Here is a 20,045-nt window from a genome sequence, read left to right on the forward strand (position 1 = left end):
ATTCACCGCGCCGCGCCGCGCCGCGCCGCGCCGCGCCGCGCCGTGCGCCTCCGCCTGCCCGCGAGGCAGCCAGCCTGCTTGCTTGCCTGCCTGCTTGCTTGCTTGGCTCTCGACGACAATGCCGTACGCGGCGACTCTACGTGCCCGCGCCCCGGTCGACGCCGAAAATTCATGAGGCTGCGCCTATCGATGTTCCTCCCTCGTCCCCTCTCCCCCAAATCTTCATTGGATTCCATTTGATTTACGTCGGAATATTGGTTGCATAATTCCCGTCGAAATTCAAGTGCGCCCAAGGCAAATGCCTCGTATGAATGTTGAAATAATGTACGGTATAGTATATGGTACATTTTATCTATCTAGCCGTCTAATTGACAAAGTTTAAGCTGTCGAGAGGTTCTTATATATGCTTAAAAAATAGAGGGCTCATTAGAGGCTTATCAAAACGTCGATCATATTTTACGTACAAATATTTATCGTAAATGTAGGACAAGTCGTAAAACAGGAGCTTCGTGTAAATTGTAAAACTAAAACTTTATTGTGGTGTCGTTTTAATTTTGTCACGAGGCAAACGCAACCGAGTTTGTCGCGTCTGTGAAAGAGAAACAGCGGAGACGGAGCAGAGTCTCGGCTGTAACGAACATGTCGCTTTCTCGGCGTATTATTCGCTCGGATCGTCTGTTCCGCGATTGTTAGACGTGTCTGGCCGCTGGCGACCGATAAAATTCGCGATACACCAGCCAATGATTCTCCTTTTGAGCGCAAAACGCGTCGCCATGCCGTACATGGACAACGGCCGCATGAAAATTGAATAAAACGGACGACTCACAATCAGTCTATCTATCTATCTATCTATCTCTCTCTCTCTCTCTCTCTCTCTCTCTCTCTCGCTCGGGTACGCGGTGTGGAAATCAAGATTCAAATCTCTGGACGTGAGAGCAGTCCCTTTATGCGTTTTGTTACGTGCGAGAAGAACGAGCGCGTTCGGCGGACCGAAAATAACAGAAAATGGAAGCCCGGAGTGAAAGTACGAGTCAAAGGACGGGGCGCGTCGTCGACGAAATTTTGACGGATTGCGGCGGCTCGACGTTCGCAAAAGTCTCCGAGATCGTCAAAGTCGAGGCGCGTGACGCGCGAGAACCAGGAATCCTCGATCCTGTACCTCTTCCCCCAGCCCCCCGACATATCGATTCCTCGGAACATACACGCATCCCGTAACAAGTTTAAGCCAGACGACTGACAATGAGACGACGGCATCGTTCTTCGGCCTCGCGCGCACGCCGGCATTTCGATCCATCCGCTTTAAGTCGGGAATCTTTCAGGATGTAGCGGAGCGCTTTGCTCGTAGCCGCCGCTGCCGCTGCCGCTGCCGCCGCGCCGACGAGGTAAAACAGCAAGCGATAGAGTCGAATTACGATCTATGCGTCATGCGTTTGTACGTACGTATGTAGGACGATTCGATCGTGCTACAAAACAAAGACGTAATCGATGAGATCGATTCCGGGGTGAAGACTCCCGAGACAATCTCTCTTTCGAGTTGGGGGCGAGCGAGGGGCGAGTCCGCTTGGTGGCCCGTGGCCCCCGCGGCGCCAGCCGCGAGAGCCGACCCTGAGCTAGCGCAGTCCTCTCCCCGCTCTGCCGCTTGCTCCCCCTCCGATCGCGCGCGCGGCTGCTAGTGCTGCTACGTCGTTCGTTCGTCGTTCGTTCGTTCGTTCGTTCGTTTGCTCGCTCGGTCGTTCTCGGGAGTCCCTCTCCCCCAACCGCTGATCGCGCGCGCGTTTCCCCTCGCGGCCGCTGCGCCGCGCCGCTCTCGTCCGGCCGTCCCCGGTCCCCCTTGCCCGCGCCCGCGCGCGGCGGCCCGTTACCCTCACCCCGCGGCCGCGCTGCCCGCCCCGAACGTCCTCCGCCCTCCCCGCGCCCGCCGCCTCACCCGTGATTCCGCCTTGCTTGCCTGCCAGCCTGCCCGTCCGTCCTTACGTCCGTCCGTCCGCCGTTTGGATCTATGGTTGTGTGCGGTGGATTTCGTGACGTTAACCTGGCGGCCCTGAAAACGCCGTGTGGACCGGCCGCGCCGATTTTCGTGCCGCAGCAGCGAGACACCGTGTCGTCGGGTCGCGAGTGCGCGAGAACGCGAGTGTTTTTTAATCGCGGTGGCCCGTTGTTGCTGTCGCCGCCGCCGCCGCCACCGCCGTCGCAGCCGTAGCCGCAGCTGCAGCCGTTGTCGCCGTCGCCGCCGTCGCCGTCGCCGTCGCGGTGGTTGCTGCTGCTGCTGCTGCTCGCTAACCCTGTTGGGCGAGAACGGCTTTCCGCCTCCGCCTCCGCCTTCGCATTTCGGGGAATACCTTGTCCCTTGTCCCGAGGGAATAGCTCGCCGCGGGTAAGCCTCTCGGCAACATTTTACGTGCGCGAGGGACCGTCCCGTCGTCATCCTTGTCGCCGTCATTGTCGTCGTCGTGGCGGTCGTGGCCGATGCCTCGCGCCTCGCGCTTCGCCGTCGGTAACGTCCTCTCGCGAACGTGCCGCGCTACGACAAGTGCAAGAGGCATCGTCGCGTCTCGAAGCCCAACGGCTTCTCCACGACGAAAATTAAGGCTGGAGGTTTTGAGAAAGAAGAACGCCTCCGAAACGTCCGTCCCGACTTTGTGCTCCTTTTGTGAAGCCCGTCTCTTCTTCGTTTCTCTTTGTCCTTGCACGTTGTCTCTCTCTTTCTCTCTCTCTCTCTCTCTCTCTCTTTTGCGCGCACTCTCAACCATTAGCTTTCTCTCTGTTTCGCTCTCTCTCCCTCTCGCGCGCGTACTCTATCTCTCTCAGCGATATCTGTTTTCTCTCTCGCTCTCTCGCTCCTCCGGTTCTCATTCTCTCTTTTAGGCAATCACGCGAGTGTGCGTAATCTCTCATTTTCTTTCTCACGCGTATCCACGCACCTACATATACACACACACACACACACAGCAGCGTGAGCTACACGCCACGAATACGTTCTCTCTTTCGCTCTCTCGCTCTCTCGCTGTTTCTTGTTCTCCACCCATCCGCGCTCTTCTCTCTCACTCTCGCGTCCTCTCTCTCTCTTCTCTTTCTCTCTCCCCCGCTTTCTATGCATCCTGCTTATTCTCCGTTCAGGATAAAGCGGGATAAGGATTAAGAGGAGAGAAAAAAAAAGAGGAGCGGTCTCTCGTTACGACGACGAGGACGACGACGACGACGATGACAACGTGAAACGTCTGTGCCTTCGGCCGCACCTGCGTCCGAAAGTACAAAACTGCCAAAAGCGTACAGTGCCGTCGTGCCAGTGTATACAGTGAAATAACGCGTTTTCCCAACGTCGTCGCGGAACTTTGAGGAACGCCGCGACGCTATGCGCCGCTTTGCGTCGCGTCGCGTCGCGCCGCGCCGCAGTATGTGACCGCGTTTGCCGTTCGACCGCACGTTCGGGTCCACGTACGCGTTGTTCATATTCTAATTCTTATCGTACGTGCTCCTTCGTTTCTTCCCTCGCTCGTTCGCTCTCCCGACCGACCTATTCGTTCGTTTCTTCGCTCGCTCGCACGCTCGTTTCTCGCTCTCGTCGATGATCTCGTCGATCTCGAATCCGCTGCCGATCGGAGGCATCGGGAAATACCCGGGTTGTGTTTGTTACAACGCGCTGATGCGCGCAAAGGTGTCGCGATTACCGACCGAGTGCCGCACGCTATCACGCCCGTGTCCCGTGTCCCGTTCCTCCGACGTGATGCATCGTCGAGCAAGCTGGTGCCGGTGCCCCTTCGCCCCCGTGTTCGTCGGCCCCGCGCTCTTGTCCCGAACCCCGTCGTGGTTGTGTGCCCGCCGCTCGCCCGCCCCGTCGACGGAGTCATCGTCAGCGGCGGCCCGATCATCGTCATCGTCTTCATCGTTCTCATCATCGCCGTCCCGTCGCCGCTCTCTGTGTTCTCAGTGATGTACTACGTGTGACCGACGCGGTGGCCCGACCTTACGGTCCCCCGTCGCCGTTTTTGTGCCCGGGGGGAGTCTCTCGGGGGTCCAGCGGCATCGCCGCGGTGTTTCCAAGAGCCCCGAAAATAACGGGCCTATTAATAGGAGATATCTCTCGGCGTGGCGGCCGCTCCGCGTGTTGTGAACTTGAAGATAGCGAGGAGAGGAGGCCGAGGCGAGCAACCAAGCGGCCGACCGGCCGACCGACCGACCGACGTTCGCTACGTACGTATATCATACGTTTTGTGGTGTCCCCGATCCACGGATCCAGCGGAGAGGCGAGACGAGGTGAGGCGAGGCGAGGCGAAGACCGAACCAACGGAGAGTCAACCTCGCTCGCTCCGGGTCTCTTTGACTTGAAAGAGCGGTACTGTGTTCCCCGCGATAGGGAGAAATATCCGTTTTACGGAGGAAGAAACGGCTCCCTTTCGAGGAAACGCGATAGCGAGGAGCCGGTAACTGTCGCTATCTGACTCGCTTCTCTCCTGGATTCGTGGAAATCTGGAAACGAGGCGTGGAAGTCGACGCGCTCCGGAAGCGACGCTCCACCGTCGCCGAAGCGACGGCACGCGTTGCCGCGGCGACCGTTGAAGATTCTTGTATCTCGTCTCGGAGATATTTACGCTGTAGACTAGTGTAGACGATACGTGATGGAGCAGTGTCTATGCAAAAATGTTAAAATGTGCTAAAATTGAATTCGCAAGATTGAAAAAGCCGAATTTTACATATGTATTACAACAATTACGGGCTACGCTAATACAAGCTCGCGGCAACGTGAAGCTGCTCGTGTTTAAAATTTCTAATTTACTCGAAATTTTTCCTTTGGTGGTCGACTTATTTTCGCACAACACTGCCTTCCAATCGTCCGCGTTTCGAGTGACAAATAAAATGTGCGTAAAATTCCCGGAACGATACAACGGATCTTAACTCGACATGATTGCACCGATATGTGGGTTCGCGTTAACTCGAATCTGTTAAACCAGTTAAACGTTCTCTCTTTCACAATTTCTTATTTTGTAAATTCTTCATAGTTGTCTCGTGATCAAATCGGACCTTGACATTAACCGCTCACAGTTTTGACTCTCATGTGCGTCCTGATTTGCAACCTGATGTTGGTGAACTCAAATTGTCGGTGCAATCCTATGACAGCTCGATCGTGGTTCCTCCGTGCGAGAAGTGGATTTAATGAAATATTTGTTAAGCAACGTGAGTGATGATACGTGGAAGTGATAATCAGAATAACGTCATAACTCCGTAAAGCTGTTCGTTGAAAAATTAAATTCAAGGCCTACCAGATCACATGACAGGCAATAAATGAAGTTTTAGTTTCGTTATAGTGGGAATTTTCCTCACCAAATTATAAACTGAACGGAAATTTCGATCGTTTAAATTCCATTTTAATCGTTTTTGCAAATTTCACATTTTTATTTTAATTTTCAAGGATATCAGGTGCGAGTTAGAGAACTATCAAAGATGGAAGTCCACGATTTTCATTATTTCTCCTGTTTTTTTTTTCCCGAATTACGGTTTGATCATTAATTTGAACTTTAGTTTTACTTTTATGTGAAAACGCGTCAATTACGGAGTTGTGACAGTTTTCTGTTGGTCCATCGCGCGAGTTGCAGTTTGGTCGCTCGTTCGGCTGCTGATCTTTCATAACTCGCACGGACAGGCCGCCGATTGCTTATGATTTTCTTGCACCCTGATACTAATTTAAACGCTGGCGTTCGCTTGCCAAGCCACACGTACGGCTCGTCGTGCGGCTCGCGCTCGCTTTTGCGACATTGATTCGATTGTTCCTTGCGAATCGCTCATTATGCGGTCCGCAGAGTTATCAATCATTTCGTTATTTCGGCCTGTGGTTCATTACTCGGCGAATCGAAAGTGAAAGTGGCGCGAGTCAGAAACAATCGCGGCGCGCGGAGCAACCGATACGGTACAAACAAATTATCAATGACTTTGGTTTCTGTATTTGACGTACGTTCCGCTCTTGCCCCGAAAGAGATCTGTTTTTTGGTGTAATTTATCGGGATAGCGCCAAGCCTATATCTTTTATCCGTTTACAGTTTATACAACATTCGTCTCCCCCACATCCTCTCTTTTAAGCGCGATTTTATTTTAAGCGTACGTGGCGTTAAGCACCTAAAGAGAATGGAATTTTTGCGACGTGCTATCGTTTTCGTATTCTTTTTAGATCCGTGCTCTGTGTCCGGTCGTGTCTCCTTTTTACGCTTCCTTTACGCGATTAAGATAAAGCTGACGAATAAACGTTCGTTTATTCGTTATTCGAGGGAAATGGAAAACGGGGATAAAAGTCAAGAAAATGGAGAAAGTGCGGTTGGAAACAGAAACCTTGTCGGTTAATTTCAACGTGGCCTTATCTCAACGAGAACTCAATTTAATCGTCGAGATACCTAATTAGTTTATTGTTTTGTCGCAAATAAAAGAAGACGACTACGGTTTTTGATGCACGTCAGCACGCACGTTGAATCTCGCGATCGCAATCGCGTTCGTCGTAAACTCGAGCTTGGTGGGGGAGGAAAGGCGGTCTCGGACGATGGTTTTGCCGATATTATTTCGCGCGCGGCAAATTCCGACATTATAACGAGCGACGTTACAGTCGCGGGACGCAAGGGTTTCATCTTATCGAAACGTTGCATGTGGAGGTCGATACTGCCGCGTCGCGGTCGTCGAATCGTCGTCGAATCGTCGCGTCGCCGCGACAGCGATCGAAAGACAAATCTTCCTCTTCATCTCCGTGGATGTTACGTTTAGAAATTTTGTTTAAAAGCGCATTTTCTCCCGAATCATTTTAGCTCGATAAATACATGCATCGCTAGATTTTCGTTTACCAGCTAAAATTCAACATTGCGGAGGAATTTATTTTAGATAATCTAGGAATTATAAATCGTTAAAACCACAAGAAGCTCTTCACAAGAAAACCAGTACGTGTGATATGTTTCCCACGCATGAAAACAAATTGATATATTTAGAATTAATTGTTATAAGAGAATATTTTTCGCTAGTGAATTTTTATTTACGCGACGTCGCTTTCACGCACATTGCAATCTGTGCAAAATGCTGCCATCAACATGTAAATGATTATAACCATCCAGGGTCTCCTATTAAATCCTACAATTTTTGGGTAAATAATTTCTTTCTCGGATCAAAATTTTGGTGATATTAGTTTGTAAAGGCTTTAAACGCCTCGTTCTCTGCGTACGCTAATAGGTGTCTCGACATTGAAGCAATCGGCGTTCTACTCAGTTTGGCCTTTAACGTCCGCTAGGCCGAGAGAAAGTGTGCGACATTTGATACACCCTGTATACGTTGGCCAGCTCGAAACGACCTTACGAGATGGCCGCCGTCGCCGCCGCCGCGCGCGATACATTCTTGGCCTCCGTGACTCTCGTGCTTTATTAGGAAAGCTCTAGTTTCACGTTATCCCTGAATAATAATTGAGTATTCGAGTACCTTGCGATATCCGGATTTCTGAATACTTAATATTGCTCATGTAGGCGTATCTTGTATGATAAAAAGTTGCTGCAAACCAGTTATATAACATCGGGGAATGGGATTATTCTTTTAATTATTATTCATCTAATAATAACCAAGGAAATTTTAGTTTAATGGAGATTAATAAATATAACTAAGCTACACATACCATACTTGTCTAATCCATAATTTCTAACACTTGATTTTTTTCAAAGCTCTATTTTTTTTGTCTTTTAGTGAATTTTAGTTAAATCACTCAGCTATTCACATGTGCTATCAACACAATTTAACACATCTTTCATATATTACGTCATGTTAATTCTTTGCCTAAATCTTTTCCTTTTTACATGGAAAATAACGTTCAATGTGTTTACAGCAGAATCTCATAGAGTCGGCTCTTCATAGATGTTTGCCATTTATTTGGATATCTCGCGCTGCACAAAAGTATACGCTCGTTATCTAGAGAAAGATAAATAGAAAAGAATCCGTAATCGTCTCCAATACCGAGAACACCCCAAAGCATTTAATTTCGAGCACACGCCCACTGTTATGTAAGTCCGCGACGAGCGAGTACCTTATCGGTTATCTGCCATGTACTTCGATCGAGAAAAACAACGCGCGACTGTCGATCTTACGTGGAAACGTCGCACGCTTGTTTGGGCCAACTCGATCGAAAACTTTTTCAGTTACGTCGCAAGAAGTTGTGTATATCGCGCGAGCGAATTATTAGACTTTTTTTTTACCATGCCACGCCCCGAACACGGTAAACACCAAAGTTTCAACACCGATTTTTCTTTTGTATTTACAGCGTTATATTTTAGCGATTTTGTACGCGATATCACGTAAGATCGTGTAGGGGGATTTTTTTGTAACTTGTAGAATTACATGTTTCAAGTACATGATCACGGCTCTAAATATCGTTTCTCGATCTCTGAAGATTTGTTACGGCTACCGCGAAGGTAGGCAAACGCGATTCGCGAGGCATCGAGGTCTAAAGTTATAATTCTCATATGAAACATACAGTTTGTCGGTCCCTCGCGAATGTTCGTTAATTATACGCAATGCTATCGGACGGACGGACGCCAAAGGATATTTCGCAAGATTTCACATGTTCGTCTCATTACTGTCGCGCTAACAAACTATTAGATTTATCGTACATATAAATTTCGTGTAAACCCTCCTTTCTCCTCCCTCCTCCCTCTCTCTTTCTCTTTCTCTCTCGCATCAGGACTAGCCTTTCAATGGGAGGACAATTACGTAATTCGTGTTGTCACGTAATGACACGCCTCTGTCTATCTGCGCTCGCCTCCTTCTGTTCCGAAAGAACAAACAATTTCCCCTCGCCCTCGTTCGCACGCATTTCTGGTCAGAGCTAGGAACCGTTATAATTTCGGTGTCTTTAATTTCTGATGGCTTGTAGATAAGACGAAATTATTCTTGCGTCAATCATTGCGATTCCGTTGTTTTTCATGCGGGTGGGCGGATCAATAAACTCGTTCAAATTGCATCGATTTTGGCTACCAACTCTGCAAAACAATGGCTATCTCTCGCTCTCTCGTCTCTTTCCCTCCCCAACATTTTTGTTTTGAATAATAATTAAAAGAAAATGCATTTTCATTAAAGTACATTTATACTACCAACGCAATGCGGAGAACACCAAACGAAAGTGGTACAACCGCAGGACTGCAATTTTTCAATAGAGTTATTTGCACAATAGGTTTTCTCTTGAAAGCTTTTATTTACCAATTGCAACATATAAACGAAATATGAAATAAATACAGAAGTACATGCTGGGGATTATGTACAGTTGCAATATTTTTTCGGTGCACGTTATTGACAAGGTTCGTATCGGAGAAAGGTTTTTTTGCAAACAAAATTTGACGATACGCACGTCTTAGGAAATTACAAGTATTCTAAATCTTCTGGTTGACGCTGGATGTGTACCAGGAGAGTCTCGGAAAGGGTTAGAGGAACGCGTGTCACGAAAACTGAGCGCGGCCAGCCAACGGCGTTCCTTCCCGCGTTGCCAGATCTACCTGAGCCTGTATCTTCCGTGTGCCGTTTGCGAGGGAGAGAGAAAGAGAGAGAGAGAACTCGGCAACATCGCAACGCCCGAAAGCATTACAGCATTTCGCTGAAACGAGCGATTTTTCGCGGTATACGGTCATATTTGCAATTCAACGATAAGAGAAGGTTAGCTATTTAGTTAACGCATTTATGATCTATGATAATACGCGTGCGTGAGTTAAATTTAAACTTTTTTATATATATATGTATAAAACTCGGCGCATATATTAGAACATCCTATTATCACACTCAACATTTTACATAATTTTAAATATTACATGTTATTCAGATTATGCTAGCTTTATGTATTAAAAAAATGACGGGTATTTTTACTTTTTTTTTTATCTGTGACAATAGATATTTTTCCAAGGTTCACGAATCACGCAGAATCCACTATTTCCACTGGTTCGTTGGGTTAGTTGGGTAACGCACCGTCAGTGGATTTGGAAGTGTAATTTGGTATTTTGTCGAAGAGAAAGGGGACGCCGCGCCGCGCCGCGCTGCGAGATAGTAAATCCGCATTTGCGTAGATTCGCATCGATCCCGTCGAACTTGCTACTTTGCGACGTTACTTTATTCCGCAGCCAGGCCATTAGCGATTTCCTGTTCGGCGAAAAATTTATATCGGAAGATATGACGTTCTCGTTTATCAGACTTTCGCGTCGTCACGCGTGACTCAGTTGGTATAAACTTTAAAAAATCCACACACACATACATACGCGCGCGCGCGCGCGCACACGGATTTTTATCGGCGGATAAGAACGTTGTTCGGGTTTTGGCAAATAATCGAAGCTGTCGCAATTAGCGCGATGGCGCTGACTACTCCACGAATATATCAATCTTTCAGTATCAAGTATCGCGAGAAAACAGGCGAATCATCAAATCGCCACGCCGATCCTTTCTCCTGTTTTATTTCTTATTTTCTTTGACTAAGCGAAAATTCAACGTTGTTTTGACGCACGGAGTACGTCGCTCGTTTTTTCCCCCCCGAGATCAAAGTCGAATCAAGATCGAAATCACGCGTTACGCATCCACGCACGTTGTTACTGCGTCTCGCGAATCTTTCGTCGTTGAAATCCACCAAGTATATCGATTAGTCGGCGGTTCTTGCAGGTTTCCGTCGAGATCGAAATGGAACGTTGGGAGAAGAGGCACGGGAGGAAGAAGCGTCCAAAGACTTGTCCAAAAGGACAGGTGTTCCCTGAATGAAAAGTAGTTTTTCTCGTCGCTCGCATACTAGCGAGGCATCTGCGAATGAAGAAAACCAGACGGATTATCGCTCGACTCCGCGTCGGGTTTTCTTCAAACGCGGTCGACTAGTTTGGCCCCGTTCCATGCACAAGCACGCTCGCAACACACACACACACACACACACGCATACACGCGCGCGCGAAGCATCGAGCGCACGCACGAGCAAGCACTTGCGGTACCGTCTATAGCGCTGCCGTATACGCAGTCATCGATCTGGCGGTATACGTGTTAAAGTCTGTCGCGAGGCAGGGAGCCAGTGGAAATCGGTGAACTTCTGATATTCAAAATTAATAAATACGCACAGTAAAAAGGGTATTTATCAATCCAATTATCACGATTAACAGCTTTGCAAATTCCATTATTTTCTTCTTACCTCTCGATGCCAGCTCTCCCGATATATTAAACGTTACTACTAAAGTAACTTCTATCCAAGCGACGAACGTGTCCGCTCGAAATTGCATCAAGAATATTAATTCGCAAAGTGCCGTTCACGTCAAGTTCGCAATACGAGGTCTTTCTAAAGAGAATCTCTCACGCATTTATAATCTCGTCTTCTACAGGAGGCGCAGAGTTCTACCTCCGATTTTAGGCACTACGTCTTCATTCGTATGCATGCTTTTTGCAGAATCCGTGCCGCCGCGCAAAATTATTTGTTAACGAGTTAGAGCGGCGTGACGTAAGCGTCGGTATTGCGTGGAATCGCAACGTCCTTCATTCCCATTTTGTTTATCGCGACGTGAATTCTTTTGTGTCACTCGCAGACGCGCACCGCCGGCATCTCTTCACGACGGGTCTATTCTGCCGCTTCTTAACCCTTTCATTCGCGCGGCGCGGCTATATTGCGCGCTGGAAATGCTGGTGGTACTAAAAAAATTTGACGCGAAATAACGATTATCTTTTTATGATTTTGCGCGTTCTCCTTTTTATTCTCGCTGTTGCCCGTGCGTTTCAACAAATTTTGTTAAGGAACGAAAGGTCATGCCTATAATATTAGCGCTGACGCTGTTGACGAGTAATGACGAGTTCATTAACTTGGGCTCCATTACAGCCCACATTACTCATGCAAGATTAACCTTCTAATGCGACCTCGAAGTAACGTAGCGTATATTTGTCCGTCACGTTACTTAGGCCGTTGTCGTCATTTCTACGTTAATTGATTTCATTGAAACGTTCAGTCACTCCGTTATGTTCGCGAGAAAATATCGAGAATTCAGCGCCCCGGTCGAGCGCGGTATAAGCGGTGTTTTGTAAATATCCTTGCCGAGATGATCTTATTTCGCAGATCTTATAAACCGGGAGACTGGTTTGGAAAATGTACCGGAAGTGAGCCTGTTCGAAAATAACACGGCCTATCGGAGTGAAGGCTATAGTTCGTTGACTTATTCAGAGCCGCCACGACGACCGACGTCGCGTCGCCTGAAATCGATATCGCGTCCGATATTTCTCGTTCTCGCCGGATACAAGCGCGATAACGAATGCTAACGTTATTCGCAATGTGCGACATGGCTGGATTTTGTAAAAAAATTTGACCCCGAGACGATTCTTAGAAGATTAAAAAAAAAAGAGAAGGGAGAGACGAAGCCTTGTCACATCTATTCAATCTCCTCTCGCGATGCACATTTCCTCTAATTAATACGATGATGTAATAGAAACGTTTTTCTACGTATCTCATGAGTTGTAATAAAAATTACTTGTATAAAATGCATTCGGCGGACGCATTATGTAAACAGAATATTCCGCTCAAAGGCGCGACGCCGACGTTCGACCAGCCTTCTTACGCAACGTAAACGATTAGATAAAAAATTTAGATTCTATTTCGTTTATCGTCTCGTCTCTGGCATTAGGCGTTGCAACTGTGCAAATTTATTCGTATATGCACGCGACATTGATCGGCTCAGGGACGCGCGCGAGTGTTAATGGTCTTATTTTTCCTTAATGAGTGTTAACGTGCCGTTAGGCCGCAATACCTCGCGCGATCGGGTATTTATATATCGTTACGTCTTCTTCAATGGCTGTATGAAACGATGGAACACTTGAGACTCGGCGACACGTCGATAAAAACAGACATTGCAACTGATTAAGTAATACATATGTATTAAACGCTATCGCGACTTATATAGGGCAGATCTTTCAACGAATCTCGTTGTATCTACGAGACCCGTTAGGTATATCTTATTTTAACGTTGTATTGAGATATGTAAAAAAATATCGGTTTCTCTCTGTTCTCTTTTTTTCAGTTTAACGCATTTTAATTATGTCAAATCGCGCATATATCTCATTTCTCCACGATTAATTCTACAGACAATATTATCGACAACACGTCGCCAAGTTGAAAGGGTCGTGTCGTGACCTCAGCGTGTCGCAAACGCGAAACGGTCACGTGCGAATTAACGTCGCGGCGGTCGCCGGTCGCCGGTCGTCTCGACGACTCCGGGACCTCGTGTCTTTATCGCGACGCGCCTCGAGACGTTCGCCTTTTTCACACGTCGAAGAGTTGACAGTTGACACGACCTCGCGCGTTCTCTCGGATTCGGTACGGCTCTCGGTTCGATCCGACTGCTCTCGGCTCGGCTCGGCTCGACTTTGAGTCACGACGGCCACGACGACGGGAGAGCTATCGACCGTTCTGGGTTTCGCGAGATAATAATAACCCCGGTTGAAATATATTTGGCGACGAGGGGGACGTGTACTTTCTAAAAACCGCCGTTCACGAGCGACGACGACGTGAACCGCGCCGAGAAAAACACACCCGCCCGCGTGGGTTACAAAGTTGGCCGAGCCGAGGCGGTTTTCCCCTCCGCGCTCCGTTACGCGCCGCTCGTTAAAATACCGGCTTGTCCTCTTATTCGTCAAAATCCGCGAACGGATGTGAATCGGTGTCGCGGAATGCGTTGAAAAGTCGATATATATTTTTGCTACGAATTTTTCCGACGATGAATTATCGATAAATCTCTCGAAACGCTTCTTCCTGCTTCTTGTATCTTTTGAGATAAGAACGTGGAGGACGTGTATGCGAGTGATAATTTCATGTGTCGTCCAATATAAACATTCGAAGAATTGAAATACTCCGGCGCGCGCAGGACGCCACATAAAATTATAAATATCCTGTCTGAGATTCCATCGCGACTTGTAAATCGTTTAAAGTGGGCTAAACTTTGACAATGCGTGGTGAGAATTAAAGTGGGAAAAGAAGATGGGAATCGCGCTGGGCGGGGCGTTGCACCAGCGGTTCCCGCCGCTTCTGGGAGCGGCGGCGGCGGCGGCGGCAATGAAGACAGGAGAACCATCGTTTATTTTGACTTGGCGCATCAGCGAACGCCGGCCGTGGCCGTACCAAACGTTCTGTCGTCCGTATGCAATCGTTGGCGTGGCTCCGCATACAGGGTGGTCCGTTCTAACGTCAGGGCAACCGACGAGATGTTGATTCTCTTCGAGTTAGGGAAGACCCATGACCGTGGAGTAGAATTTCCACGCGAGAGTTTTCCGTCCGCGCGGCGGAGAAAGATTGATTTTGGAAATCGGATAGTTGACAACGTCTCTCCAATGTGGAATAAACCTGATATCTCCGTTTTCGCGGCCGTCGCCGTTCGGCAAAGGTTTAATAATAGTCCCAATATGGGATTCTACGTGATTCTACGAATGTCAGATTATAACCGGTTAAAATTGAATGTCAGTCGACTGCCGGAGCAGGGGGGGAGGGAGGGAGGAGGTCGCGCGAGGTAGAATATCGCTGTCATATCCGAGACGTAACAAGATTCGGAAGCTCGCGGAATGAATAATTGCTGGTCGTGTGTCGGAGTCGTCGCGCGAGGTCACCAACCAACCAGCCAGCCAGCCAGCCAACCGACCGACCGACCGACCGACGCGACGCTGATTTACGGGATACGAATCGCACACAGGCACAGCCGCGCGTGCAGTAAGAGTAAAATACGCGAGCGGAACGGCCCTTTCGGTTTTTATAACCTCCAGCAGGTGGGGCGTTTTAATCGATAACGGCGAGAGAGGTATCTTGCGCGACGGCGGGCGGCGGCGACGGAGGCGGCGGCAAAAATCGTCCGTTCCGGGTTTAAAGTAGCGCAAGAGCGCGTCCTGCTTTTTTTCACGTCGTCCCCTCCCGCCCGCCTCGCCCTGCCGCGTTCCCACTCTAGTAATACGGGAGAACGGTACCTTTAATTTTTCCTACGGTCGCTTTCCCCGCGAGATTTACCGTCGTCTCTGCCGCGAGCTCGTGCCTTGAGAAAGTCGATACGGCTAAGCGCGACCGTCGTCTCCGTCGGCTTCGTCTTCTTCTTCTTCTTCTTCTTCTTCTTCTTCTTCGTCGTCGTCTTCGTTGTCATCATTTTCAACCGTAAAGCATCGCGCGTACGCGATGCACGCTTAAGGATCCGAAAATATCTTTTGACAGGGCGTTTCTGAACTTTCCGCAGCCACAGTGTTTTATACGACGCAACGATTCTAATTCTAAATATATCTCCGAACGCGGGGAGCGATCTATGTAAATCGACAATGTCTAAGGGGCGTTTACGCTGTTATTCCTCTAAATCGAGGAATAAGTCATCGAATTCCCGTTGCTTGGAATCGATCTGAAAGTTAGCCTGCGTTCGCAGAATGCAACGTTGCGCAACACGCCGCAACTTGCTGCACTTTAGCCGGCTTCCACAGCTCGAACACTTGAAAACTTTGTCAATAAATGTTTTAATTCAATTAATAATAAGGTGCGTGACGTGCACACGCTATTGCTGCAACAAGAATAGCAGTAATGATAATGATATAAAATGTGCTGTAACAGGTGACGTTTTTTGCGCTCAGTTTTTCTAATAATCCAACATTATGAGAATTTGAACTCTCGGGTTTTTTCATCGCTCCTCGTGTCGTCGCTTGTCCGTTTCGTTCAGTCGCTCGGCAGATATTGCTATACGCGAGATGAGTGACGGTATGGGAAATCGTGACTGTAGTCTAACGCGACGGCGAGTTAAAGAGGGAAAATTCACGACGGGAGGAGTCGACGCCGACGGTTTTCATTGTGTATCAGGTGAGGCAAGTTGGCGCGCGTTGATACAGAATCATACAGACTCGCCTCTACTTTCGCCGTTGCGATGTCCGCGCGCGCGTGCGCTCTACAATCGATACCGGCCGGAAAAAGAGTAGTCGAGCGAAAGTGTACATACGCGCACGTAGCAAAGAGATGCGAGAAGAGCGTGCGAGAGATCTCGCCGCCGCGCCGAGGGGGAGGGCAAAAGCGGGCGAGCAAGCATGGCCTGCATGGCTCTCGTTTACGAAATCCACCAACGCGCTCCGCTTCGCCGAAAAGTCAAGGCTCCTGTCAAGGATGTACCGCGGAACTTGCGAACGGTGTCGGAATGCTCGAGATACGTTTCCCGTCGAGCTGTCGATTTCCGCGAGACGTGGTCTCCGAGCAGCGCGGTTCGACGATATATAGGTCACGCTCTTTTTTTATTTCCTCTCTTCAATTCTTTAATCAATCTGGTATAAATACCCAGGCACGATGCATTCACTCGCGAAAGACGAACGGTTATAAGCGTAGGCAGAAACGCCTCGATACTTCCTCAAGTCGATCGATATCTTGTTTATACCGAGTATTTTTAACGTCGATACTTGACGACTTATTTTTATCGGGGAGTAAACCCGAGGTACATATCTCCCCGACGAAGGGAAGAAACTTTGAAACTTTGCTAACGTTTCTGGTAAAGTCCGCATGCGCGCGATTTACAGACACGAATCGTGAGATTCTCACAACGGGGTGAGAGATGGGTCACCCCCTCCCCCGTCAGGCGAGTCGAGGGTAACGCGCGGCCGGCGGTAACCGTTTCTACCTTCGACATCGTCGTCATCGTTATTGTACGAAATGAGCTCTTTCTCTCTTTCTCCGCGCGGCATTGCCGCGAAATGGAACTCGCATGCGTGTGGCGAGTTGTTTGTGCAGAGCGCGCATAGGGAGGAGAGCCGCGCGCTTTGCGGAGTACTCCTCGCCGGGTTCTCGGGCTCGAGGACGGTCGTGGCGAGGGGTCGGGAGAGCAGAACGGAAGAGCGCACGGTCGCGATCAGAGTGGGGTGAAAGAGATGCGAGACGCTGCGCACCGGCGGTGAATGGGTGAAGCTAGATGCGAGGGCGGGAGTGGGTACGGTGGCTGCGAGCGTCAGGGTCGGGGGAAGGGGGATTGACGGGTGGACCAGAGGGAGAGACGCGAGACGTGGCGAGGGATCGGAAGAGATATCACGACTCTATGATGTAAGGGGACAAGGGGTGTGCTTATACGCGTGTTTACGTTAGCCGGCCAATAAGATGTCCTCCAGTCTGGCTGCGTCACTGCGAAAGAGTCTTTGCGCTCGGCTGTGTGCGCACTCGACACACACACACACACACACACACATTCATACACCTAGCGCACCACTTATGTGGGAAACGCGTATTATTGAAGTACACTTCGTCTTCTCGATACCTCGCTCGTCTTCGATACCGAGTATTCTTAGCGATCGTACTTTACCTTCGATCGTGGTAAAATAAATGGTCGGTGGAAACACACACACACTCACAAATTTATTTTAGCTATTTATATCGTGTCTTTGATATTATCTATATATGGGTACTTGGAAGATAGTATCGAATAGAGAAAGTGCACAGATGACTCTATGTGTTAAATATAAGCAACACGCAAAATTAATTTGCTCTCTAATATGAAAGTTTTTATCGATTCCCTAATGAACATGACATTCCTAAATATTACACGTAAATTATCAACGAGAAAGTAACATTGCTGCATCGGTCTATATTTGCGCTACCCTTTAAATCGAAATATTGCCTGCGTAGACGCGACGTTCTCGCGAAAACATCGCGAAAGTGTCGCGGAGTTGCGCGAGAGCCCGAATTCTTGCGTCATATTGTTCTTTGCCTGCCACCTGAATAAGTTGGCGCGGCAAATATCGCGCGATCACACGTCGCGTTCGCAACGATGACGGCGAACCAGCGAAGGTGGTGGGAGAGTTTGTCGCGTAAGGTACCCTAAAGGAAACATCCTCAAGGTGGACGACCATTAGTGTGTACTATGCGCGATGACTCAGCTCCTACCGCGCGAGAGCCGTAATGACACGTTGCGTGCGATTAGATCTTGAGAAAACTTTCGATCGCGCGTACGCTCGCGATTTTAACAATTAACGCTATCGAGAGATCGTCTGTTCCTCAGCATCGTACGCACAACTCGCGCTTGTGTTGCTCGCGCGATGAGATCTCTCGACTAATTTCCAGCCGCAAAATTTTTCATTGGTAAACATTGTTGCGAATTTTTTTGGAAACTGAAAATATTGTATAAAGTCCCGTTATAACTTTTAACGCTATTGATTGAGACAAATAAAGCGAATAATAGCGATTGTTATTTCGAGTTTGAACAAAAATACTGAATTTTGATAATTTAATTTCTTTTGAACGCGATAGTTTTTTTTTAACTTTCAAGGCAAGGTTATCATGTTTGGACGAACATTTCAAAATAGTTTCGACGACCGTAGTCGACAGTGCTGTTGTTTTGCGTCGCATAACGAAAGGATCGATCGCGAGGGAGCTAGGCTGTCCTGCACAGCTGATATTTGCCATTTTTGCTATTGTCGCGTATTCTACCCGGTAAATCGACCGAGGTCCCTTCGACACAGCACCGGCAGCACAATTCGCAAACGCGTGTCAGATGCTTTCTCCCGCAGTATTTCCCACTGTGCGAGGAACGATCGATCGCCCCCATTGCGTGCTTGGTACACGTATCCCGACCGTACGTGCCGTATCTCCGTCGGCTGCTGCGGATTTCCTGCGAAATTTATTACATTTCTTTACGTCGGACGGAACGAACGGTGCGCGCTGATCGTCCGAGGTTTGAAAATTTTTGTTTATCGTAAAGGTGATTCGCGCTTCTCCACGCGAGAAATTCTAAATGGTCACTCTTAACGATGTTATTAACTTCATTATGAGAGGTTCTCACGGAAGCTTTCCATTTTCCAAAATTACTTGAAACGTTGAGTATGATCTAGGAAACTTGCAGAACGTATATTGAAGAGATATATAAAAATAAGATATACACACAAAATTCTTGGAAATTATGCCAAGTATTATCGACATTTGAATACTATTACAATATATTTCGATACGTGTATCATCACTGCTATCAACTTATTCTATACGTACTTTACGTTATAATCCTAATCCTATACATTACAGTTGATGGTTGAATTTATAAACCGCGCATGGCGGGTCAATAACCGGCTATTATCGAAACACTTATCCTAAACTTGACGCAACGGTAATTTCTTTCTACCGTCTGGTATTTTCAGTCCTCTATCAACCTCACGGATAATGAGTGTGTAATGACGCGACGTACCAAATCGATGCTAACAACGCGCGTCTTTGTTTTTTTCACTACACCGGTTCGATCACTCATTTGCGTGTTAATTCAGCCTCATTTATAGTTAGCATGTATATGCATGGAAATACACGGAACGTAATTGCCGTCGATTACGCGGAAAATAGAGAGACCGAAACGTAGAATATTCTGTGAATTTACAAGTGTTTCGTTATTGCGTGACCGCGCGCCTATCGTGCTCATCGCCGAGTCTGTAACGTAATTAGTTTCAACCAGTATTCGAGAAAAGAAAGCGGTGTGATCGAATCGTCAATAGACGTTCTAATACTTCCCGTGATTGACCAAAGCAAATTAATCTTTAAATTTTCCATGTCAATCGTCGGAACGCCATGGCGTCCAGACATTAGGCGCATTAATTTTTATTTTTAAGCAATTTATTTTAATTTTCTCTTATTCACGCTCTACGACTAATTCGAATCTATGACTGCCTTTCCGCGGAATGATTTCAGCAAAAGGATATTTCGAGGATTATGAAATCGGAGTAATTTCACGGATTTCTGGAATACAAATTTAAATTGAAATACACTGAGATATATATATATATATATATATATATATATATATATATATATCGATTTCAATTTCTGGAATAATTAATCCGTTAATCGTTAGTCGATCGGCATCGTTGAAACGTATCTTAACGAGAGATATACCTTGTGTTTTACAGAAGGAGCGCTTTGGTTGCCGTTGCCGTCGGAAGAGGAGGATTCTCCGGGCACCTGGGGTCGACACTCGACGTCTCGGATGGGAACGAGGGCGAGAAGAAGCGAACGAGGAGGCGGCGGCCCGCGAAGGGTATCGGACAAGTTGCGTCTGGCCGCGTAAAAGGCGGAGGAAGGTGGAGGG

The 20,045-nt window shown here is 47.9% G+C and overlaps 1 protein-coding gene across 12 annotated transcripts in view; it reads left to right on the forward strand.

Annotated features, from left to right (window-relative positions):
* The first annotated feature begins 2,205 nt into the window (after window positions 1-2,205).
* The window catches only part of Smr (nuclear receptor corepressor smrter), a 77,419-nt gene continuing 59,579 nt past the window's right edge, over window positions 2,206-20,045 (forward strand). For 4 of the 12 annotated variants that reach the window (XM_071782111.1, XM_071782122.1, XM_071782124.1 and 1 more), the window contains exon 1: window positions 2,206-2,374. The gene's annotated coding sequence lies outside the window, so the exon portion shown is untranslated. The other 8 variants (XM_071782116.1, XM_071782120.1, XM_071782119.1 and 5 more) reach the window with 8 other exon arrangements.

This window comes from Temnothorax longispinosus, chromosome 6 (assembly GCF_030848805.1).
Source record: "Temnothorax longispinosus isolate EJ_2023e chromosome 6, Tlon_JGU_v1, whole genome shotgun sequence".
In the NCBI taxonomy this organism is placed as follows: Eukaryota; Metazoa; Arthropoda; class Insecta; order Hymenoptera; family Formicidae; genus Temnothorax; species Temnothorax longispinosus.